This window comes from Ahaetulla prasina, chromosome 3 (assembly GCF_028640845.1).
Source record: "Ahaetulla prasina isolate Xishuangbanna chromosome 3, ASM2864084v1, whole genome shotgun sequence".
Lineage (NCBI taxonomy): Eukaryota > Metazoa > Chordata > Lepidosauria > Squamata > Colubridae > Ahaetulla > Ahaetulla prasina.
The window spans coordinates 2,336,935-2,350,179 of record NC_080541.1 but is presented as its reverse complement, the minus strand read 5'-3'; the positions used below and the strand labels follow the sequence as shown (position 1 = coordinate 2,350,179).

Below are 13,245 nucleotides of genomic sequence, written 5' to 3'. Positions count from 1 at the left end.
TTCAACTGGATTGGGTTGGGTTGGGTTGATTGGATTTGGTTGGGTTGGGTTGGGTTAGGTTGGATTCAATTAGGTTGGGTTGGATTGGATTGGATTGGATTGGATTGGTTTGGGTGGGTTGAGTTGGGTTCAATTGGATTGGATTTGGTTGGGTGGGTGGAGAGAGAGAGAGAGAGATGGAAGAAAGGAGAGAGAGAAAGGAAGGAAAGAGAGAAAGAAAAGAAAGAGACAGAGAGAGAGAAAGAGAGAGAGAGAGAAAGAAAGAAAAAGAAAGAAAGAAAGAAAGAAAGAAAGAAAGAAAGAAAGAAAGAAAGAAAGAAAGAAAGAAAGACTGACTGACTAGAGAGGCTGGAGTTTCCTAACCTTTGGGGGGGGGGGAAGAACCTTCCTTCCATCTCTCCAGCTGTGGTTGGGAGGGGCTGTGCCACATCTGGAGGGAAAGAGCTGAGTTAATAAAAGGTCTGAGATAGGAGTCACGGGTTCGAATGGTGGGGTTTTGGTCAGGAAGTTTTTCTCTGCCTGCTTTCCTCTGCCATGAGAGCTGACCCCCTTCTCTCTTTTCTCTCCTCCCCCCTGCCCCACAGGAAAGCCCCTGCAGATCAAGCCCAGGCTGTGAAGCCTCCTCCTGCCAACATCGAAGTCTGCCCGGCCACCTCACTCGCTCTTTCTCAGGGATCGGATGTCCGCCCCCGGCAACTACCTCAGAGCAATGCCAGGCTGAAGGGGTGGGGGGTCCCAGCCAGGACCTTTCTTCCCCCGCCCCCCACCTTCAGCAAGGAGTGACATCGGCACCAAGATCTCTCTGTCTCCAGCATCCCAAAGACCAACTTTGGGGGTTTTACGATTGCGAGAAAGGAACTCTCCACTTTCCCACTTTCTCCAAATCCAGCTGCCGAGGCCGCATGTCGGTTCCTTCGGCTGGATAAGACTGGTGAGAGCCTTTCAAGAGACCCTCAGTCAGTCCTGAGCCCTCCTCCCCTTCCCCAGGCAAGCAACCCCCAACCCCTCTATCCTGTGGGTGCCTCCCCATTCGCTGCCCTGGCCGCTCAGCTCCTCCTGCCCTTTGCTTTCCTTTCTGCACCGGTGGTTGGGTGTTTTTAGTAGCACAACCCAAGGGGTGGGGGTGGGGAAAACGGGGGGATCGTTGTGGGTGTAGCATCCCAGAGACTTTGTGTTGGACAAACGGGGCACCGAGCCCACCCTTTGGACCGAAAGACACGAGATTTTGCAGAAACGCAAACCTGATTTTTCTCTCTCTGTCACTTTCTGCTCTGGGGGAAAAAGATACAATCTGGAGCAGGGGTCTCCAACCTTGGCAACTTTCAGACTTGTGGACTTCAACTCCAGGAGTTCCTCAGCCAGCAAAGCTGGCTGAGGAACTCTGGGAGTTGAAGTCCACAAGTCTGAAAGTTGCCAAGGTTGGAGACCCCTGATCTGGAGGGTTGACAATCTCCTTTGCAAGCTTTCTTTAACAGTTGGTGACCAGCTTTTGAACTCCCAGCAATTTGTAATGTAGATCTGTCTGGAATGCTTTTAATACACACGATTGCAAGCAAAATGTTTATATTGGTCGACATGGTGAATTCCTTACTTGCTATTCAGGTCCTCCCCGTGAAGGGAAAGCCTCTCACGGTTTGCTGAATTTTTACTCCTTAACTTGCTGCCGGAAACTTTCGTCCTCCCGCTCTAGTCCTCTTCCCAGGGATGAGCGAGTTGGGTTCAAAATTAGAAGGCCTTGGTTAAGGCCACATTTGGAATCCTGCATCCAGTTTTGGTCACCGCGATATAAAAGGATGTTGAAACTCTGGAAAGAGTGCAGAGAACAGCAACAAAGATGATAAGGGGACTGGAGGCTAAAACATATGAAGAACGGTTGCAGGAATTAAATATGCCTAGTGTGATACGATACCAGGTTTCTAATAGTTGAGGGGCTACCCCAAAGAAGAGGGGGGGTGTCAGCCCATTCTCCAGGACAAGAAGCAACGGATGGAAACTCGTCAAGGAGAGAAGCAACCTAAAACACTGGGTGGAATTGGGCATGGCTAGTTTAATGAAAAGAAGGACTAGGGGAGACATGATAGCAGTGTTCCAATATCTCAGGGGTTGCCACAAAGAAGAGGGAGTCAAACTATTCTCCAAAGCACCTGAGGGCAGGACAAGAAGCAATGGGTGGAAACTAATCAAGGAGAGAAGCAACTTAGAACTAAGGAGGAATTTCCTGACAGTTAGAACAATTAATAAGTGGAACGACTTGCCTGCAGAAGTTGTGAATGCTCCAACACTGGAAATTTTTAAGAAAATGTTGGATAACCATTTGTCTGAAATGGTATAAGGTTTTTTGCTTGAGCAGCGGGTTCGACTAGAAGACCTCCAAGGTCCCTTAACAACTCATTTATTCTGCTACTTTGGACCAATCCCCGGTTCTACAAGCAATACTCTCAAGGCAAAGGAATTGGGACAAATCTGATTGGGCAGAGAAAGGGCACGCTCACCCTTCCCCACCAATCAGGGCTAAGCAGGAAGCCATGCCCTGTCTTTTGATCTCAAGCGGATAACTGAAATTTATCCTTCTCACCTGGCATTCTCCGATGAGATGGGATGCTGTTACTCTGGCAGGGGATGATTGTAGTTCTGGAGCGTGAGATGGGACAAGCTGACCTAGGTCAAAGGTCAGCATTGCTCCTTCCCTCCGCTTCCTTCTGCCGTCTTCTGTAGTCCAGGAAAACGTGGAAGTGTTTTGTCTGGTTCCATTTTTCAAAGTTTAGGAATAGATAAATTGGAATATTAGCCAGCAGGGCCCTGCAACCACAGGGGTCGGCTGTGTCCTGTTTTTTTCTTTGTTCTCTGAACATCTCTCAGAATTTGCATTGCCCTCCCCACAGCCGAATGCGCAGCTGAATTTCTTCCCCTGAGGGGCATCAGCTCTGCAAACAGGCAATAGGTGAACGAGAGCAGCCAAAAGTCAGAGTTTTGAGACTGTTTTCCCTGTCTTGAAATTTCCTGAAATAGGGAGAGAAAAGAGGGGGGAGCAGGAGGAAAGAGGGGCCACACCGTAATATGTTGGGATAAGATGTTAAGCTTCTGGCCCTCATTTGTCTGGGGGCTGTGAAATTCTACAGGTCTCCCCCCACCCCGCAAAAAAGAAAGAAATTAAATAGCTACGAGTTAGGAAATAGTTGAAGACACTCTAGTAGTGCAAAGGTCTCCAACCTTGGCAACTTTAAGACTTGTGGACTTCAACTCCCAGAATTCCTCAGCCAGCAAGGAAGTGCTCGGTTCATTTGGGAAGGTTCTTCTCAGGGACACTGAAAAAGAAAAGGGGAGGGGGAGAAAAAGATCCACAAAGCTATCTCAGAAGTGTTTGGCTACCTCTGTTCAAACATAATAAGACCCAACTCTGAGGTCTTACGTTGCACTCTGATCATGGCTGTTTTCTTGCAGACATCTCAGGACCCAGCTATGTACTACCATCAGTGCTGGAGGGGAGGGGAGCTTGTGGAGAGGAGGGAAAAAAGGGCAAAGAGAAAAAGAGGAGGAGGAGGAGGACTGCAGAGGTCTTGGTATTCTCTGAACTTGTTTGGTTTCTTGCCGATGTTTCATTAACCAACTAGGCAGCCGCATCAGTGCTAGAAGAGAGGAGGAGGAGGACAATGAGGTCCTTGGGGCTCTCTCAGAGCACTTGTTTTCCTGAAGGTGTTTTTTGAAGACATTGCCCAACTAGCTAAACTTGATCAGTCTTGGAATGGGGGGGGGGGGCTTTTGTAGAGGGAGGAGAAGCAGAACGGAGTGGAAGAAGAGGAGGAGGAGAACAATGGCATCCTAGGGTCTCTCTGAGCTGGGTGGTTCTCTTGCAGGCCTTTCATTCCCCCAGTCAAGTAACAACATCAGTGCTAGAAAGTAGTGGGGTTTGTGGAGGGGAGGAGGAAGAGGAAGATGACTGTGGGGTCCTTGGTGCTCTCTCAGCTTGGTGGTTCTTTTCCAGACCTTTTATTATTCCACTAAGTAACATCATCAGTGCTAGGAGGAGGTTTGACTTTCAGGGGGGAGGAGGAGGAGGAGGAGGACCGTAGGACTCCCCATTGTTCTCTTGCAGGCCTTTCGTGACCCCACAAGGTCACATCACAAGGAAGCCTTCCCGAGGGCAGAGGGTAGCGTCCCCCCCACCCTTCTCCTCTCTTTGAATAGAGCCCCCCCTGCCCCATCAACATGGTTGGGGTCGGCAGCAAAAGACCGACTACTCCCCCCCCAACCCAACCCAACTCCAACCCCCCTCAAACCAGGGATTCAGCTCCGCTCATCCCCACCGAGCAGCAGCAGCGGAGCTAATAAAAGATTGATTGGGAAGAGAGGCACAATCTGCCACGCTCGGCACTTCCATGCCCGGCTTCCCCCTCGTCCAGGGGATGGAGGGTTGCAGCGAGAGGGCAATTAGCAGAGATCCCCCCCACCCTTTGATTGGGCTGCCTTTATGTCTCCCTCTCCGTTGCTTTATCTCCGTGATTTAAGGTCCTGTCGGTCGGCAGTCCCGATAGAGCTGAGCAGGGCTGGGCGGGCAAAGATTCTTTCACCGCTGCTGCTGCTTCTTCTTCTTCTTCTTCTTCTTCTTCTTCTTCTTCTTCTTCTTCTTCTTCTTCTTCTTCTTCTTCTTCTTCTTCTTCTTCTTCTTCTTCTTCTTCTTCTTCTTCTTCTTCTTCTCCTTCTCCTCCTCCTCCTCCTCCTCTTCTTCTTCTTCCTCTTCTTCTTTGTCATCTTCTTCTTCATCTCTTTCCTCCCCCCCCTCCTCCTCCTCCTCCTCCTCTTCTTCTTCTTCTTCTTCTTCTTCTTCTTCTTCTTCTCCTCCTCCTCCTCCTCCTCCTCCTCCTCCTCCTCTTCTTCTTCTTTGTCGTCTTCTTCTTGTCTTCTTCTTCTTCTCCTCCTCCTCTTCTTCTTCTTCCTCTTCTTTGTCTTCTTCTTCATTTCTTTCTTCTCCCCCTCCTCCTCCTCCTCCTCTTCTTCTTCTTCTTCATCTTCTTCTTTGTCCTCTTCTTCTTCGTCTCCTCCTCCTCCTCCTCCTCCTCCTCCTCCTCTTCTTCTTCTTCTTCTTCTTCTTCTTCTTCTTCTTCTTCTTTGTCCTCTTCTTCTTCGTCTCCTCCTCCTCCTCCTCCTCTTCTTCTTCTTCTCCTTCTTCTCCTTCTTCTTCTTTATCTTCATCTTCATCATCCAAACTTGCTTTGTGCAAAGAGGAACAAGAAGGGAAGCCAGGCAGATTCGGAGAGGCCACCCCACCAACTCAACATTATCCGGGTGGGCAGTTGGCACCTTGTCCTTGGTTTTCCAGGAATGCCCCCTGGCTAAATGGGATGGAGGAGGGGGTGAAAAAGAGCCTGGTGGTCTCATCTAACCCAGAGTTCTGTCCCAGGAACTGACTTCCAGTGGCTTCTTAAGTGGGGTCAACTGGTGACGAAGCTTGAGGCTGTGGCCTCCGATTCAGGGTTTTGCCATCGCAATGGACATTTTGGGGTCCGAGCTGGGTGGTTTTCTTGCAGACGTTTCATGACCCAACTAGGGATCATCATTGGTGCTAGAAGGGGAGAGGGGTTGTGGAAAGGGGGAGGGAGGAGGAAAAGGGGAGAAGGAGAACTAGGAAAAGAGGAGGAAGAGGAGGGCTGTGGAGTTTTTGGTGCTCTCTGAGCTGGGTGGTTTTCTTGCAGACGTTTCATGAGCCAAACCAGGTAACATCAGTACTATGAGGGAGGGGTGTGTGTGGAAAGGAGGAGGAGGAGGAAGAAGAAGAAGAAGAAGAAAAGGAGGACAAGAAGAAGAACGACTGCGGGGGTCCTTAGTGCTCTCTGAGCTTGCTTGTTTTTTTGCAACCATTTCAAGGCCCAACTAGGTAACATCATCAGTGCTGAAAGAGAGTGGAGTTTGTTTATATACACGTGGCTCATCCTGCTAGTATTAAGGTGAGTTTCTTGGTGGTTCCTTGATTAGGCTGTTTCCTGGTTGATTGCTTGTCCGACTTGGTGGTTTCTGTCTCTTAACCCAGGGGTCTGCAAATTTGGCTCTTTTAAGACTTGTGGACCTCAACTCCCAGTCAGCAAAGCTGGCCGAGGAACTCTGGGAGTTAAAGTCCACAAGTCTTAAAAGAGCCAAGTTTGCAGACCCCTGTCTCAAAACACCCAGAGAAACAAAGATTAACCTCCAGATTAATAGTAGACCAAACTCTTGGAGTCACCAAAGGAGCGCGGGACGTAGGACTTCTCCCTGGCCTTAGTGGCCGTCGTCCCACCTACCATAGGTGTCCATCTCCACACTCCTCAAGGCACGAGAAGGAGCTGGCGGCCAACATTTCCAGATGCGGGATGGGTGGGTGGGCACCAAGCCGGAGAAGGCCTGCCTCGCCCGGTCAGGACAAATCAAGCTGTAAATTCCTAGCAGGTTGGAGCTTAATTCCTGGATAATTCTACTACCCCTTCCTGCAGCGGCAGGTTGTTACATCGTGAATATTGCGAGTCAATTTTCCCTCCTGCGCCTGAGGATTATTTGGGCCTTTTGGTCTCGACGGCGTCGTAAGCGAGGTGAACGAATCACCTTAGCCTGGGAAAATTGCAGCTATCAATTCTGGCGAAGTCTGCCGCCACCTCAGGAGCCCCCCAATAAAAAGAGGCTCAGTCTCCGCTAATGAGAAAGCAAGCAGTAGCGTGTTCAGGGGTGCTCCTGGGTGTAAGTTCCTCTTTCTTTAAAATAAGTGTTCACGGCCCCTCTGAGGGGGTCTCGGGGGGTGTGAGAAATGGGTTCTCCACATCCGATCCCCTCCGTCCGACCTGGAAGCACCGGCAGCCATTGTTGATTTCCTGGGGAAGGTGGCTCTGACTTCGCACCTTTAGCTTTTGCAATGGGCCTTTCAATATTTATTGAAATAAAGCAACTTGTAAAAACGTCTGCAAAGCCATTCGGAGCGTCTGGTGAAGGGAAAGGGGGAGACCCAGCCTTTCAATGGGCTCCCTGGGCTCCCTCCGGCTGCTCCAAGTTGGGGCTCCAGGTGGAAAAGGGGTTTATGGGCCTTGGGAAGCGCTAAGGGGATTGTCTGGGGGCTCCCCCACGGCTGACTTCAGGAGGAGGAAGAGAATATTCCATTTAATTAGCCTTTCAGGGAGAAACACGGTGGGTTTTTTGTACAGAGAGGGGTCAGGCGGGAAGCAAGGCCGGATCAGGAATTATGGGGTCTAAGGGTGGTCTCTGAGCTTGGTGGTTTCCTGGTAGAACTTTCATTACCCAACTAGGTAGCATCATCAGTGACTAATCTTCCTTCCTTCCTTCCTTCCTTCCTTCCTTTCTTCCTCTCCTCTTCCCCTTATCCCTTCCTACCCCTCCCTTCATTCCTCTCCCTCCTCCCTCCCTCCCTCCCCCTCCCTCCTTCCTTCCTCTTCCACTTATCCCTTCCCTCCCTCCTTTCCTTCCTCTCCTCCCTCCCTCCCTCCTTCCTCCTCCTCCTTCCTCCCTCCTTCCTCTTCCCCTTATCCCTTCCCTCCCCCTCCTTCATCTCTCCCTCCCTCCTTCCTCCTCCACCCCCCCTTCCTTCCTTCCTCTCCTCTTCCCCTTATCCCTTCCCTCCCCCTCCTTCCTCTCTCCTCTTCCCCTTATCCCTCCCTTCCCTTCCGCTCTCCTTCCTTCCTCTCTCCTCTTCCCCTTATCTCTTCCTTCCTCTCCTTCCTCCCTCCCCCTCCCTCCTTCCTTCCTCTCCTTCCTCCCTCCCTTCCTCCTCCACCTTCCTTTCTCCCTCCCTCCCTCCCTCCCTTCTTGGTACTCAGTGGTTTTCTTGCAGATGTTTCCTTGCCCAACTATGTAACATCAGCCATGCTAGGAGGGAGTGGAGCCCAGAACCTCTCTTATCTGCTTGCTTAGGCAAGGAAAACCAAATGCACAGGAGTCGCATAGGTGGCGCCTGGCTCAATAGTAGTAACAGTGAGAGGGGTCTTGGAGTCCCAGCCGGCAATCACTTAAATATGAAGCCAGCCTGTCTGCTCCAGCTGCCAAAAAGACCAATGCAATCCTGAATTGAATTGAAAGAGGGATAGACTCAAGATCACGTGAAATGTTAATACTGCTTTACAAAGCCTTAGTAAGACCACCCTTGGAATACTGTGTCCAGTTTTGGTCGCCACACTATAAAAAAGATGTTGAGAACTCTAGAAAGAGTGCAGAGAAGAGCAACAAAGATGATTAGGGGACTGGAGGCTAGAAGATATGAAGAACGGTTGCAGGAACTGGGTATGCCTAGTTTAATGAAAAGAAGGACCAGGGGAGACATGATAGCAGTCTTCCAATATCTCAGGGGCTGCCCCAAAGAAGAGGGAGTCAAGCTATTCTCCAAAGCATCTGAAGGCAGGACAAGAAGCAATGGGTGGAAACTGATCAAGGAGAGAAGCAACTTAGAACTAAGGGGAAACTTCCTGACAGTTGGAACAATTAATTTGCAAAGTCAATGGGGAAGCCAAATTCACTTTGCCGCCACATTTCTAATTCTAACAACTGCGGCTCTTCTCTTCACAACTGGCGAGGAAGGTCATGAAACGGGGCAAAACTCACTGAGCAACTGTCTTGCTTAGCAACAGCAATGTGGGGCTTGGCTGTGGTTGTAAGTTGAGGACTGCCTGTTTTTGGGGAGGCAGGTGGGATTCTCGATGGCAGCCCAAGGAGGCTCTGGCCTCCAATCTTCCCAGCCCAGGAAAGTCATCTTAGGGACACCCACTTGCTCCATCGGCTGCTTGAAAGGCGATCTGGCTTGGCCTGGCCTTCGCTGCCTGCCTGCCGTGGCTGGCATTCCCAGGTGCAGCCGCTCCCCTTTCCCTGGAGCCCTTGGGCGGTTTCCCTTTCAGTGACGGTGTTGAGTGTCCCTAGCAACCTGCCCGGGATCTTGGCACATTCCCCAAAATCATCCCCAGCCGTCAACGGAGACATTTCTGGGGATGAAAGCTGACCTGGTGCCTTGAGGTCAGTGTTCAGAATAACAGATCTGGAAGGGGTCTTGGAGGTCTTCTAGTCCAACCCCCTGCTCAGGCAGGAGACCCTACTACCTATCCCATTCCAGACCAATGGTTGTCCAATCTCTTCTTAAAAACTTCCAACTTCTGGAGACAAGTCTTCCACTGGTTAATTATTCCCATTGTCAGGAAATTTATCTTTAGTTCTAGGTTGCTTCTCTCCTTGATTAATTTCCATCCGTTGCTTCTTGTCCTGCCTTCAGGTGCTTTGGAGAATAAGGGAACTCCCCCTTCTTTGTGGCAGCCCCTCAAATATATGAATACTACTATTATGTCACACTATCCTTCTCTTTATACTAGGCACACTCAGATCCTGCAACCGTTTGGGTATATGAAAACAGAATAAGAGAATAACAGAGTTGGAAGGGACCTTGGAGGTCTTCTAGTCCAACCCCCCTGCTTAAGCAGGAAACCCTACACCACTTCAGACAAATGGTTATCTAATCCCTTTTTAAAAACTTCCAGTGTTGGAGCATTCACAACTTCTGGAGGCAGGTTGTTCCGCTGGTTAATTGTTCCCACTCTCAGGAAATTTCAATCAGGTTGCTACTCTCCTTGATCGGTTTCCATCTGTTGCTGCTTGTTTTGCTTTCACATCGGTGGTGGTTGGATGTGGCCCAGGGGTGCAGCTGTCCAAGACTCACGCCCCCCCACCCTCCATCCCTAAACCTTGGAGGCCTCAAGTACTTTTACTTCCAGAGGGGGAGGGGGTGCCCTGGTGGGCTTAGAAAAACTGCACCTTCTCTTAAGGTGAGCATGGCATTTTTTGACGGCCGAAAGGTTTGCTTTGCTGGAAGATGGGAAGACACAGGTGTTCTACCATTCTCTGTTACAACCAGTAGAAAGGACTACAGGGAGTCCTCGACTTACGACCACAATTGAGGCCAAAATTTCCATAGCTGAGCGAGACAGTTGTTCCGTGAGTTTTGCCCCATTTTACGACCTTTTTTGCCAAAGTCGTTAAGTGAATCACAGCAGTTCTTAAGTTAGTAACGCGGTTGTTAAGTGAATCTGGCTCTGCTGTTGCAAAAAGGGGATCATGTCATCCCGGGACACTGCAACCGTCGTAAGTATGAGTCAGTTGCTGCCAAGCTTCTGAATTTGGATCACATGATTCCAGAGAGGCTGCAACGGTCGTAAGTGTGAAAAACGGTCATAGGTCACTATTTTCAGGGCCGTTTGTAACTTCGAATGGTCACTAAATGAACTAGCTGTACACACCTCTGCCCACGATGGCTTGCCTTTGAAAATAACTAAGAAGGCCATGAAAATCAGTTCCTCAGAACTGATGAAGCTTCTGGGGCGAGGAGCAAAACCGTTTCTTCTTCAAAGAAAAAACAACAACAGTTGAGTGCGGTGGTCTCTCATGAAGCAATGAGCCAGAAGCAAAGTTTTCGTTGGGATGAGAGCTCAGAGCAGAATCTAAGCCTCTCCTTTTATTAGGATTCTTACAGGAAAAACATTTGCATAAAAGACAATAACATCAGAAGGCACACACATCAAAGAGAGTCTATCAGAAAGCAATACATCAAACAAAATCTTGTATGTCGATCATGTAGCAAAACATAGCAATACATCCTGTGACATCCTAACCTTGCATACTAATTGATCTTCACATAAAGGGATTCCTTAGATCTTTGTGAGGAAGATCTTATCAGGCAAAGGAAAAAGGATGTAAAACTGTAAATGCATCTTATTTATTTATTTATTTATTTATTATTCATATTTGTATACCGCCCTATCTCCCGAAGGACTCAGGGCGGTTCACAGGCATATAAAACATTTATATACAAATTAAAATGATCATTAAAAAACTTATTCTAATGCCCAATTATTAAAAATAGAAATATAAATATTAAAACCAATTTAAAACCCCTATAAATTTAAAATCTTCACACCATAGAGGTAAATATCCTGCTCCTCTGATGTGACTCTAACATCAAAGAAGTTTCTACCTATGTGATTCAACTAGCTGGGGGATTCCCATGCTAATCTAGCACATAGGCAATCTCTCAGATGGAATCCGTATGGCTATATTGCAACAGTTGAGCAAAAAAGAAAATCACCTTTGAGATGTGCGAATTGGTTACTAGACCTCAATTCAACAACCAGGTGGAAAATTTGCCTGGATGGAAAGACTGGCTGGCTGGTTTAGGGCGCTGCATAAACTCCAATCGGTAGATACTTACCTCTGTGGGTGAAACTGACCCATTGCAACTTGTTCAGAAAACAATCTGCAACCAAGGCAGCAGCCAAAACAACCAGGAATCTTAAGTCAAATCGTGGCCTCTTCCTGCCATACCGTCACACTCGGCTACGCAAAAGCGAGACACACGTTTGCAACTCAGTGGTGCTTCTAAGGTGCCCCCCCCCCGAATCCCACCGGAATGGACGAGGACAGGTTATGGGTTCCGTTGAGGAGGAGTTGTAAATTTGGTGGAACCACGAAAAAGGACCGCCTCAGTGGTGGTCCCTTCTCTATGGCAGGGGTCTCCAAGCTTGGCAACTTTAAGACTTGTGGACTTCAACTCCCAGAGTTCCTCAGCCAGCTTTGCTGGCTGAGGAACTCCTGGAGTTGAAGTCCACAAGTCTTAAAGTTGCCAAGATTGGAGACCCCTGCTCTATGGCACACCCTTCCTCCAAAGGTACCAGGTTGGCCTGTTGCTTTTCCAAAGGGCCCCCAGATGGAGACGGAGCCCATCGAGGGGATGAGATGACTGTGAAGCTGCTGCCATCAGAGGTGGGATGGGGTCTTTTCATAGATTTATTCTATTTATCTCCTGCCTTTCTTGTTTTTGACAAATAAGGTGGCAAATTTATCCAACACACCTCTTAAATTTCCCCACGACAACCCTGTGAGGTGGGTTGGGATGAGAATGATTGGCTCAAAGTCACCCGGCCGGTTTTCATGACTTAAGGTGGGACTAGAACTCACCTCTCCTGGTGATTGGCCCAAAGGCACCCAGCTGGCTTTCATGAATTAAGGTGGGGCTATTTTATTTATTTTATTTGTCAACAAATACGAGAAAACAAGTACCAGAGTAGACACAAACATGGACACATGAAAAAATTTTGGCACAAAAAAAAGAGAGATATAAATAAGCAAAACCTAGCCATAAACACATAGAATGATTACATATAATTTGGAACAGTAGGATAGGGACCGTAGGATGCTGGTGCACTTATGCTCGCCCCCTTAGGGACTTCTTAAGAAACACGAAAGGTCCACGGTACACAGTTTAAGGTAAAAGGTATGGGGATGAGAGAGACTAACAACAGGATCATGTAGATCATTCCAGACATTTACTACTCTATTGCAAAAGTCGTATTTCCTACAATTAAGATTAGAGCGAATTACATTGAGTTTAAATCTATTGATGGCCCTTCTGTTATTACAGTTGAAATTAAAGTACTCATTTACAGGTAGAACATTTTGGTAAATAATCTTGTGAACTAAGCATAGGTCGAAACGTAGACGACATAGTTCGAGGCTTTCTAGACCTAAAATTTCAAGCCTGGTGGGATAGGGAATTTTAATTCGAGCAGAAGACTAGAACTCCCCGTCTCCTGGTGATTGGCCCAAAGGCACCCAGCTGGCTTTCATGCCTAAAGCAGGACTAGAACTCACAGTCTCCGGAATTTTAGCCCAGTGCGCGAAGCACTAGGTGGATTTTTAAAACCGTTGTAAGCTGCTCAGAGTCACCTATGTGCGAGTTGGTTGTCTCTACAAATTCCTTGAATAAATAAGGACATAAATAAATCTCTTAAAAGATTAGCGCAAAGTGCAAATCTCATTTCGGCTGGTTTCTCCGAGGACCCTTGGGAGAAGGGACCTTGGAGATCTCCTAGCCCGACCCCCTGCCCGCTTGATGGGAGGGATACGTGAGATGATAGAAAGAAGAACATCACCGAATAATATATTGATGGAAGGGACACCGAAGGTCCTCCAGTCCAACCTCTGTCTCCTTTTCCCATCCATCCTAAAGCAAGACGGGATGCAAAGCCCAACTTTCTTGGTTGACCAACTGGCTGCATACAGGAGCTGCAGGGGGAGGAGGATCTGAGGACTCAATATACCCCCACCCAAAAAAAACCATTCCCAGGTTGGCTGGCTGCTGGCTCTCCAGCCTGGCGGAGAAGCGTCCATCTGTCTGTCCGTCCGTCTGGTGGGCTCACTAATCTTTTAATGTCCCCTTTCCACGCAGGGAGGCAGCTGCCGAGA

The 13,245-nt window shown here is 48.5% G+C and overlaps 1 protein-coding gene across 1 annotated transcript in view; it reads left to right on the top strand.

Annotated features, from left to right (window-relative positions):
- The window catches only part of ZC3H3 (zinc finger CCCH-type containing 3), a 229,160-nt gene that overhangs the window by 215,359 nt on the left and 556 nt on the right, over positions 1 to 13,245 (top strand). The gene's annotated exons all lie outside the window — the stretch shown is intronic.